The sequence below is a fragment of the Stegastes partitus genome, unplaced genomic scaffold, assembly GCF_000690725.1.
Source record: "Stegastes partitus isolate 25-593 unplaced genomic scaffold, Stegastes_partitus-1.0.2 Scaffold693, whole genome shotgun sequence".
Lineage (NCBI taxonomy): Eukaryota > Metazoa > Chordata > Actinopteri > Pomacentridae > Stegastes > Stegastes partitus.
The window spans coordinates 114,810-127,167 of record NW_007578424.1 but is presented as its reverse complement, the minus strand read 5'-3'; positions in this window follow the sequence as shown (position 1 = coordinate 127,167).

The window sequence follows — 12,358 nt, the reverse complement described above, 5'->3', positions numbered from 1 at the left end:
AAGAGCTGGCCTCTCCACTTCAGACAGAATATTCCACAACGATGAGAGAAGTGAAAGTTCAGCTCCAAGTGGGATTCGGCTGGAAACGAGTCGGTGAAATTACACACAGCTTCAATTATACATCACAAAGGGCAAAAGAGCCCCACTGGATGGCAGGGGAGGAAATGTGGAAAAACGGGGTTGCTCGGGTGTTGTAATATGTGCGGCCTGCATGCACGTGTGTGTGTGTGTGTGTGTGTGTGTGTGTGTCACACCTCTCCTCTGTTTTGACTTTGAAGTTGTGACTTTGTCAGGAGCAGAAGCCGAGAGCAGGAGGTGGGAAAACGGAAACTGTACCACCTGAGGGTTGTATGCACACACAGGGGGTGGCTTTTAGCATATTCCTGTCTAAATGAAAATTTGTGAAGCAAAACAGTTTGGAAAAATATTCTGTCACCGGTATAGTCTCAGCGCTGCCCTTGAGCGCATGTATATGTGAGTGTGCTCCCACATACATAAATGAAAAATAAGTTGGTTTTCCTCGTGTGTCATTAACCTTTCATGTCTTGTTTTCGGCATGATTGTGTAAATAAGTTGTACTCGTGTTTCCAACTTTTTTTTTTTTTATGTCTGTCTTGAGGTAATCTTAAACACTGTTTCGTGGGCACTCATAAAGTTGAGAGCTTACAAGAGATGAATATAAAAGATTGATGGCCAGAATCAAACAGCATAGTGTTATCACTGCTTCTTATTTGTCTGTACTGACCTCTGTCAGAAAACAAAACTAAAAACAGTGTGTTGAATACATTTCCTTCATCATAAAAAAATTGCTGTGCTGATTTCAATATTTGCAATCTTGCATTGTTTACATCCATAGCTGTCTGCTCTTTTATTGTTTCCGTTGATGCATCTCTACTCGTGTGCTACCGCCATAAAAAGTTGCTAAGTGGAATACCACTAAATCAAGAAAATGAGAATCCTGTTCTGTTGCTAACAATCCTTTACACTTTCCATATTACAACTTTTACATGACCCTACACAAGCCCAGTAAAACTAAAATCACTTATTTACATTTTTATGGTAGCGTGTCAGCATAGAGATACAGCTAGCAAGTAATTAGCTAAGTTTAGCATAGCATAAAGACTGGCAGCAGAAGGGAAATGCTAGCTAACACTTCCTCTAGCCAACCCCTTTCAACTCCCTAATTAACAACTTCTATCCCATTTTCTTAATCTGCAGACAAAGAAATCTAAAAATAAAAATTAATGCCATGACATTTTTTCTGCTTATGTACAGATTGAACAAACAGCATTAATAAGTTACCTTTAAAGTTACTGTATTTTCAGACACATTCCAGCTAACTGCTTGCTATTGCTAATTTCTTTAACTTATTAATAAGTACATGTTTGTTGCATAGTGTAGACAGTATAGATTAACAGTAATAGATAACACCAACAACGTTTAAATTGGTTTTTCACTTCTACTGTGCAGTTCTGTGTCCCATCAGGTCCAAAATCTCCATGAAAATTAGGCCTTGATTTATAGCTAAAAGAACAAATGGAGTAACTGTGGAAAAGAAAAAGAGCCTTGTTGTTGGTGAAGTCAAAGAAGTCGAAGAGAAACCGAGATAAAACAAATGGAAAGTTGTCTATTGCCACTTTAACGACTTCAACACTCAGGCACAAAAGTGGTCTCAATCTTATCTTCTGTCATTGTTTTGAAAGCAAATATGAATAATTCTAAAAATGTTGATAATACTTCGATTTTTTGTCGCCTCTTTAATTCAAGCTGAGATCCACTCAATCAGCACCATCACGAACACCTGCGCACCTGCTGGTAATGATCCAATCAGCCAATCATGTGGCAACAGGCTAGTGCTTCACTTAATGTTCACATCTATTCTTTGAATGAAGGACAAATATGATACTAGGGAATCCGACCATGTCAATATTGTTGAAGTCTCTGGGGACTTTCATCCACAACAGTCTCTAGAGACTAACCAGAACAGAAAACGGTTGTCAAATGGGTTGGAGCAGGTTTAAAGGCTACAGTAACTCAGATAACCACTTTGTACAACTATGCTAAACAGTAAGGCATCTGTGCAGTCTTAATGGGCTTCACCAACAGAAGTCCATGTCTGATTTCACTCCTGTCAGCCAAGAACAGAAATCTGACTCACCAGACTTTTAAAACAGGGCCTGATCTGATGGATCTTGATTTCTTCTGAGGATGCAGATGTAAACTCAGAGTTTGGTATCAACTGCATGAATCCATCGATCAAACCTGCTTTGTATGAACAGTCCAGGCTGCTGGCGTTGGTGTACTAGTGTTGGAAATGTTCTCTTGGGACACTGTGAGCATCGTAATACCAATCAATATCACTTATCCACCTTCTACTGACTAAATCCAGTACAATTATGCACCATGTCGCAAAGCAAAGGCGATCTCAAACTGGTTTCCCCAGTCTCCAGATCTAAATCCAATAGAAGGCCTTGGGGATATGGTAAAACAGGAGATTGGCAGCATGAATATGTAGCTAACATTTGCAGAAACTATGTGATGCAGTCATGTAAATGTGGAGCAGAACCTCAAAGGTTTCAAACATCTTGTGGATGCATACGACCAAGGCTGTTAGGGGATTCTGCCCTGTAGTAGCATGAAGTTCCAAAGAAAGTGTTAGGTGTGGATATGTGGCTCCACCATAGTCACAGAAGACATAATACAATTAATTTCATTACCTCACTACCCTTTAAATTTGATTTGAATGTTTGAACATTTTCATATTTTGGGGTTTTGTGCTCTGCAACCTTGTCCACTTGAATCTTTTGGTGGACAACATGACTTTTACACTTCATCGACTTTGTCCGTCCTCGGTCAGTCAGTGATCAACAACACCGTCTGAACAGAGGTGATGAGCAACAGAGTCATCACTAAAGGTCATCTTCTTGTTCTTCACCTGCTCTGCTGACTGTTACAGACGGTCAGTGAAGTCATTTTTCATGGAACTTCAGCCAGAGTCACATTCGCTGTTGCAATGACCCAAACACCTAACCAGTTTAAATGAAGTTTTAATTCCACTTCATTAAAAAAAATGAACAAAAAACCCCCGGAACAAACAAAAAAAGCCCGAAAAACCCCTGAGATTCTGGTTAATTAACAGCTTCTCCCTTTGATCACTTGTGAGATCTCGACTTGAAAAAGGCAACAAGGTCTCACGTTTACTTTAAAAATATAAATGAAGCTTCACTTGTTAGTTTGTTAGCAGGGTTGTTAGCGAGCCAGCCCTCACACGAATCACACGTGTTGTTCAGTCATATTTCACAGTTACGACATTTGAAAATTGGTAGCAAATCATGTAAGTAGAGATGTTTTTTAGAATTTAACTGCAACTGCATATGCGTCCTGGTTCGTCTTCAGCCATTTTCCCACTCATGAAAGCGTTGATATAAATTCAGAATAGACAGGAGAGCAGTGGTGGTTTGAATGCAGCAGAAAATCCAAGGCAGAGATGTCAAAAACATGAAAACGTGCAAGATGTTCTTTTTTTTTGGCAACTCCTAAGTCTGCCTGGCTTGACCATTTGAGAGGTGTGGAGTCACATGTTGAGGTGACACTCTCCAGGGTTGCTCTGGCCATTTGTCACCGGTCCTCAAGGCTTCCTGCAAGCTTGTTAAAGGGCTGAGGTCAGCGTCCTTGCATCTCACCGTCCTCAACAATGTCAGCGGTGCAGCACAGATAAATGACCTGACAAGCCCACCGAATGTAACCCAATGTTTAAAAAGGCCGCAAGTAATCCTTCAAGCTCCCTTTTTTTCCCCTCCCTTTATCCACTTTACCTTTTTATGACATTTAGGTGTCAGTGTGACTCTCTTGAATCCAGCCGAAGAGATTAGATTTATGTACTTTCATTTGCCGGAATTGTTCACCCTTGACACTCGCAGCAGTTTTCCCGGCAGCATGGGGCGTCTGTTAATTATTCTGAGGCTGCCGTTGTAGTCTGTTCACGTATTTTAACTCTAACTGTGGTTGACTTAACACTCAGTTCGTTCGGCTCCTCTTTTTTCAAAACTTATCAATCAATCCAACACATAACAGAGCAATTTTAAACACATAACTGTCTGATATATAGTCAGTAAGGCTAAAAAAAAGTGTTAGCCACATATCCAAAGTCAATTTTAGAATTAACTTAGTCCTGTTTTGGACGTTTTTATGAGTTTCTGGCTGTCAGGGAAAATAAATGTAAGGTCATTAAAAAGCGGCAACTCCTTAAAACACAAATCAGCCAAGTCATTATACTTTGACGCAACAGGAGGAGCTGTTAAATATTTTATTTTGGTAGTTTCTCTGAAATTGCAACACTCCTAAAACTATTGTCTAAGACCTAATCATCCTCTCCTTTTTAAAATACAATTTACTTATGTTCTCCCCCTGTTTTATATATCTGAGCATATAATGAAGTAAATTAAAACAACAAATCTGACTTTGATGAGAATTTTCCTCTGCTGCTGTTCCGCTTGCAGCCATGAGGGGGCAGTGCTGCATTAGAGGAAACACTGCCTTCAGTAAAAGCTCAACTGCTGCATCCACACGCCTCCAGGCTTTAGGCAAGATTTGTGAAAGAAGACTATTTGAGCAGCATATTTCCCCCCCAAGAGGTTGGTCATCCTATTAAGGTGCAAATTACCAACACATTGTCTGTGTTGGGACGCTGTAATCCCGGCTTTGTGGAGGTGATGATTATATCATTCTCAAATTGTCTTTGCCCTCTGTGCAGAAGCCTCATCCTGTAAATGTTGGATGCTAAAGGGGTCCGTTACTCCTGCAAACTGAGATTTAATTGTTGTTTGTAATGGACGGTTGTGTGTGGAGATCGGCATTAACTTAACTGTGAGTTTTGTGTTGCATGAATTAATGCCATTCTATACACTGTATGTGATTATGCCTGAGTGTATGTGTGCATGAGAGAATGGCAGAGATCATTAAGGACTGTAATCTGCCCTCCCCGAATGTAGAAGAAGCAGTTGCGGCTCCACATAAGTGCCTCATCATCATCTGATCTGTGTATCTATCTATCTAGCTTGTGCAAATGTACAAATAAACTTTACTCCTCGTTCTCTTCTGCATTCAAAACTGACAAGGTCACATTTAAAACTATGCCCATTGCTGTCAGCCTCCCATCTAACATCATTACTGCAGAACAAGAGGTAAGCTGCAGTGCACATCCTCTCTTGTCCTTTTAAAGCAAGGTTGGCACAGGATCACTCCAAGAATATGTGCGTGTGTGTGACAGTGAGTGTAAGCAAGTGTTTGTGTGTGACTCTGAGCTTCACAAGAGTGTGTACAGTGCAAATACTGTATACAGTGAGTACAGAAAGTTTGCAGGGCCTTTCAAGTTTTCCACATTAGTTTTAGACTCATCTTAAAATGGATTTATTTGTTTATTTATTACATGCAATACTCCACAATGACACGGCAAAAAACACTTTTTGGAGTGTTTCTTAATTTTTATTCAAAATAAGACTGAATTATGCCATTTAAATAAGTATTAAGACCCTTCACTTGTGCATCTGTGGCAGCACTGACAGCCTCTTGGGAATGATCCTACAAGCTTGGCACCCCTTGTTTTTAGAAGTTTCTCCCATTGTTCTTGGCAGAATGGTGGAAAATCAATCAGTTTGGATGGGGAGTCATTTGCAGGTCTCTACAGAGATGTTCTGTTAGGTTCCTCACAGAGTGCTCACATCACCGACTACTGAGAGTGACGGGTATGAATACCTATGAACATACATCTGTTCTGGCTTCGTCATGTTGGAGAATTGTGTGTGGACTGATGAAACAAAGTGAATTTTTAAAGGGAGTCTGAAACAACAAAATGTGGAAACCTTGAAGGGATGCCTTCCAGCACTGACACTGATTTTGTGTATCTGTGAGAGTATGTAAGCCAGTGTAATTAGTGTGTGTGTGTGTGTGTTTGTGTTTGATTGCCTCGTCCAAGCGCTTGACCTTCTCCTCATCTGAACCATTTGGCTCTACTCATTATTGGAAAGTAGAATCTAGCTACTTTACTCTGTCAACCATAGATGATCCTCCTGCATTGGTTACACACACCTAAACATGAACATACACACACACACACACACACACATTTGGAACTCAAACATGGACATACACATTTGATTCTCTTGCCGCCTTATAGGAAGCAAGTGGAGAGTGGTGAAGGGTGAAGGTAAACGGCGAGAGGCTGGAGTTGAAATAAGCAAGAGGGAGGAGACAGGAGTCGATTTGTGCATCAGTTTGTGTATCTTTCTGTGTGTTTGTGTGGTCGAGGGAGGCAGAACTGAAAGAAAAACAAGTGAAGGACAGAAGGGAGGGGATGGGAGGTTACAGTAGTGAACTTATGGAGAGCACGACCAGAACTAGTTTGTATGCTGAGCTGTGTGAATGCACCACAACAAAGATAATTTTATTGCTCATCCAAATGGCCACATTTGAAGTTTGGATCTTAGAGAAACATAACAGATTGTTTAAATGTGTTTAAAGATGTTTCTGAAGCTGTTTAACCATCCAGCAACCACTTCTGTTGAAGCATACTGGACCCTTTAGCCAGCCAAATTTGAAAATGTGTTTTTTTTTTTTTTCTGTATTTTGGCCATCTGCATGAGTTTGTCACCTAAAAAACTGAAATGTACAAATACTGTACCTGGAGTGGATTCTTTTGGAAACTGTAATCAGCTGCACTGACATTGAAAATATGAAATCAGAGCAGATATCAGAGGAGACAAAAGGTTTCTGTAACTTTTCTGCCAGATTTAGCTGTTGTGAACATACAACAAGGTTGGGTGTAACATTTGTATATTTTCTTTTCTGTTTTTAACCAACCATCCAACTAACCAGAACCCCATGAGACACTGTGGACATCACCTATATGCTTTATTCTGATAGAAAGTTAAAGTGCTGCTACTTTAAAGAAATCGTAAACTTACTTGTGAAAACCTACTTAGATAGTCGTAAAAAGCAGCTAAGTTGAAATGTATCATGAGTAAATGTTACTGTGATTTATTAGCTACTCATAAAACCTCCTCCTGCATAGATCACTGAAGACTTTTACATGTATCGTCGCAGAAACATAGCTAGAGAGACAGGTAGAGGGAGCAGCAGTGGAGGGAGAGAAAGTGAGAATGAGAGAAGGAACTGAGCAGGAGATGAAGAGAGACTGAGAAGGTTTCAGAGGGAAAATCTAAATACCCCCCACTGAGGAAACCGGAGAAAAGCCGCAGAGAAATGGATGAGAGAGGTGATGGGGGGTACTTAGTGGGAGGCCACTCCTTTGAACTGGATCAGGAGAGAGAAAGAGAGAAAGAAGGGAGGGATGGAGGCATCTCAGAGCAAATTAAAGATGGAGAAACCACAACAGAGCCAGGGAGACGAGAGAGACAGAAAGGGGGGAGTGATAAAGAAAAACGAAGGTGCTTCTGCAACTCCAGCAAAATGGGAGAGGAGAGGAGAGGAGAGGAGAGGAGAGGAGAAGAGAAGAGAAGAGAAGAGAGGAGAGGAGAGGAGAGGAGAGGAGAGGAGAGGAGAGGAGAGGCTGAAGGTCCAACCTCCTCTGGTGCCTCTGAGCTGAAGCCAGGTCTTTGATCCTGCACTTCATTTAACTCCACTGTAGGAGACCCTCCCAGTCTGATGCACAGGATTAAAGGCCCATTCCAGAGTTTATTTGACATATAAATTATTATTCACACAGATTCACAAGGAGTTGAAACTGACCTGCATTGCTTTTTTGAGTTGGTGGCATCTTAATTCAGAATACAGCAGACCTATGTTGGTGCCAAAAAGTGATCATCTGCCGAAAACTGACTGGAGAATTTATATCTGCAGTCTGCATTATTTGTCCTGCTCTATGCCTTGATCATAACCAATCCAGCTGCTTTTATCATTTTAAATTTCTACATTTCTACTTGCCAAAAAATGAGCCCCCGCATTGACTGAAATGTTATTAATGCATGAAAATGACTTAATTTCATTCATGTGGATTTCATTTTAGAGCTTGTAGCCCACAGAATAATTGCACAAGAGATCATTTCTTTATTTTATACATAAAACCGATTTGTAAATTACATTCCAAGCAGAGATATAACACTTATACTATTGCATATAATCATCTTAAATGCAATGCCTAGGTGTGCTATAAAATACAAACATTTCTTTGGTCACAGTTTTGCTGTGACCAAGGACACAAAGTTCAGTTTAGTTACACATTATGACTGTTTATTCAGATAAAAAGAGCTGTATATGCAACTATATGTATACTACAATCTGAGCAATATATCAACTATCTGTCGGGCTGCAACGTGGCGCAGTTGGTAGCACTGTTGCCTCGCAGCAAGAAGGTTGCCGGTTCGCGTCCCGGTGGGGGCACCGGAATCTTTCTGCGTGGAGTTTGCATGTTCTCCCCGTGCAGCGTGGGTTCTCTCCAGGTTCTCTGGCTTCCTCCCACACAGTCCAAAAACATGTTGAGGTTAATTGGTGATTCTAAATTGTCTGTAGGTGTGAATGTGAGTGTGCTTGGTTGTCTGTCTGTAAGTGCAGCCCTGTGATAGACTGGTGACCTGTCCAGGGTGTCCCCTGCCTTTGCCCTGAGTCGGCTGGGATAGACTCCAGCCCCCCTAGTGAGGATTAAGCGGTGTATAGATAATGGATGGATGGATCTATCTGTCAGTTCTCGGAAGCAACTCAGAAAGTTGTCAAGAGTGAGTCTTAAAAGCTGCGAATCTCAGCTCAGCGTGGACTAAATGTACATTTCTTTGTTATAACTGTCAAATGAAATCACTGTGTGCACTATACTGCCGGTACCATGTGCTATAAGACAGAAATGCCCATTTAAAGGCCATGATAGTATGATATTGTATGCCTGGAGTCATACAAGTGGACAGCTTTCTTCGCTAATGTTGAAGCAGTTTTGGTTATTTTAACTATAAGAAATGACATTAGTGGAGCTGAGTGTTTCATTGATCACTAACCTGATCAAACCATAACAACATAATCCTGAATTTTCATGCCTTATTTAATCATGAATCCAGTTTGTAAAGGCCCGGTCTGTCCTTACATCTTAGGCACCCAGCAGAGGTGAATAGATGCCTTGTCTTGAATCTATAAAGTAAAAGTATAAAGTAAAAGGCTGTGCTTTAAACCGAAACAGATGTATGTAATTATCTGTGATTCACCCCTGCTGAGAATAGATCCACCCGTAACCTTAATATAGTGCGTTGTGACTTTATCGCCTTGGAAATAATAGGGAATTGTTACAAGTTTTAATAGGAATAGGCTTGAAAGTTTCTAAAGGCTGATACACATAAATGACAAAACATCAAGCACGATGCAACATACTAAAAAGTTTTGTCGCTGATTTAAAGATGGCCGCCACAGAGAGGGAGGTGATGTGATAATTTGCGGGTAACACTACACATTTTCAGACAGTTTCCCCTGGAAGACAGTGCAGCTAGTTGCTCAAACAAAAAAGGAACAGAAATAGATGTGTCAAGCATAAAAAAGAACGCTTGAAAGAAAACTTCAAAACGCACTTAGTTTCCTTTCCTCCACACAGCTGGCCATACATCATGTGAACATAAGTATCCATCCAGAGCCGAACCATCGTCTGATATCAGTGCTGCTACTAAAGACTCCTAAAGACTCTGCAGCAGATGGTAGAGCTGTATATGTAAGTCACAGCAACATGGCATCAGCACTATCATCCACGGTTAAGACGGGTCACACAGTGCAAAGGCAGTTCAGCGGCTTCACAGCTTCCCTGGCTCTGGAGAAACATGCAAAATCTAGCATTTTTCTCTGCAGCATCAGGCAGCTTGGCCACTTCTTTGAAGTCAGCAAATTGATTCTTGAGCTGTCCCCCCTCCCCCTCCCCAAAAACATCAAGGATGTCAAAAACATACCTCAGCTTTAAAGCAAATTCTACTCTCCTGAATTGGCCCATCCTGTGTCCACACTGAAAAAAATAAAAAAAATAAAATAAAAATCCCCCATTCTGGCTTTCATTCACCTCAGTAAAGTCTGTGGCTGTACCACACTCTTCTGCAGTACTGCTCACTGTGTCTGAGCTTGTAAATGCATCTAAAATCCCCTTATTCTCTGAATTTCATATAGATTTTTGGTTGAAGAGGCCACATTATTAAAGCAAATTGAATAAAATGACAGCACAGATTTCAGTATGAATGCTCATTTTATTTCTCATCCAGCTTGTCAATGGCTCGACATTAGAAGTCAACACACGCTCTTTAATCCACAAAAACAGCTTTACACGACTACACAGCACACATTGACGTTAGATGTTGATTGTTTGTAGGGCAGGGGTTTCCTTTTTTTCTTTGAGTTACACTGACAATAAGTGACCAGACATCAAAAGATTTGCGGTTATAAGTTTAACATCAAGGTCCTTGGTGAGTTTTTTACCCACAGGCTCTGCCATTGAGGAATTCTTCCTATTTGTAGAAATGCTCAGAACTCAGTAGTCATAGTAATAATATTATAGGTTTGGCTAGTGCTGCTGAATAGCATAAAAATCTAAAAACCTTTTACTGTATTCAACACTTTCTTTTCGCCATGTTCCCAGAAAACCATGTAGGCTCCAACAAACTAATAAAAGAGAATGACTAGAATAGATTCTATTCTATTCTATTCTATTCTATGTATCTCCATTACTTTACTGTCTTCCAGTGTGTAAAATAAATAAATAAATAAATAAATAAATAAATAAATAAATAAATAAATAAATAAATAAATGAATAAATATGTGGACCACCCAAACATTTTTAAGGAAGTGTCCTTGATTTTTAAAAAAAGAAGTTTTATTTCACAATAAAGTTAAATAAATGGTATTCCTTTGAAAGGTTTGCTCAATTTATTCATTTAGATGTTTATTCAGAGTGATTTAAACACAGACAAGCAAAAAACTGTGGATAATACTTCAGCATCTGAGTAGCTTAGCTTAGCACAGAGAATAGAAACAAAGGGAAACAGCTAGCCAGGGTATTTCTGGGTTACACTGGTTGACTGGTAACTTCACAGAGATGACAGAGGAAATATAAAGTGCTCCTGGAAGTAAAAAAAAAAAAAAAAGGCAAAATACGAAGTGTTAGGTTACTTACAGTTGGTGCATTTCTACGTCTTGGATTATATAAAAATCAGAACACATACACAACATGGAGAACTGTCATTGACTGCATAGTCAAAAAAAAATGATGTCATGTCTTGACCTCAATGGGAAATGTCATGAGAAAGATGTGAAGGAGGGATACATAAGGGCACAAGGACAAACGGCTCCTCCACTAGGCTACGTAATCATGCAGTGGAGAATATTGTTGATGTGGGTCTTGGATGGATGGTGCGATGCCTTGCTGCTGTATAGAACTGTGGGGCAGCATTATCTGCCTTCCTTTCATAAAGGCTGGTCCAGTGTAAAATATGCTGAAGGATAAGAAAGGAGTCACTGAAGCACCTCTCCTTAGCTTTTAGAGAATACGACCAGCTCTTATCACGGCTGCTACTGAGATACTTCTGGGTCATTTCACTCAGTTAGGATTCTTCTTGAGCACAAAAGACTATTTGACTGCAAATAGAGTCATTAACAGGGAAATATGGCTCCCATCAGAGGGAATATTAAACGGGGATAAGCTTAGCAGAGTTCAGTTCGTATCGGATAACTGTTTGTTAAACTGGTGGTGCGGGATTTTATAGCGCCTTGCAGAGGGCAGCAGGGCAAACAGGTGGTGACCAGCGTGAGATGAGTCTTTAAGGATGTTAGTAGCTCTGTGCAGGCAGCTAGAAGTGAAGACGTCCTCCAGTGAAGGAAGCAGGGAGCTGAGGATCTTCTGAGCTGTGTTAATCACTGTCTGTAGGACTCTCCTTTCTACCACTGAACGGCTGCCAAACCACACTGAGACGCACACTTTGAGTGGAGCGCCAGAGGATGGACACCAGCAGCTCCTGTGATGCCTCGAGGTTCTCCGGAAGCAGAGTCGCTGTTGTGGCCTTTTGACTGTCGCAGTAGAGTTAATAGACAAGAAGAAGTCCAGAGCGGTGTGGGTTCCTTGGAATTTAAAGCTGGGAACTCTTTCCACGCTGACTGGTTCATCGTGCTTGCTCCTAAAGTCCATGATCAGCTCTTTTGTTTTTCTGATATTCAGTGTTAAGTTATTCAAAGCTGCCGGGCTTCAGACTTCATCCCTACAGGCTCATCCTTCCAAGAGAGCAGAAAGGTAATTTGCAGACAATGTAAATAAAATGAAACTAAAGAAATTTGCGATCACCTGTTCACATATTTTTTTATGTTTCTTTTTTCAAAAGGAGATTTAAAAAAAAAAAA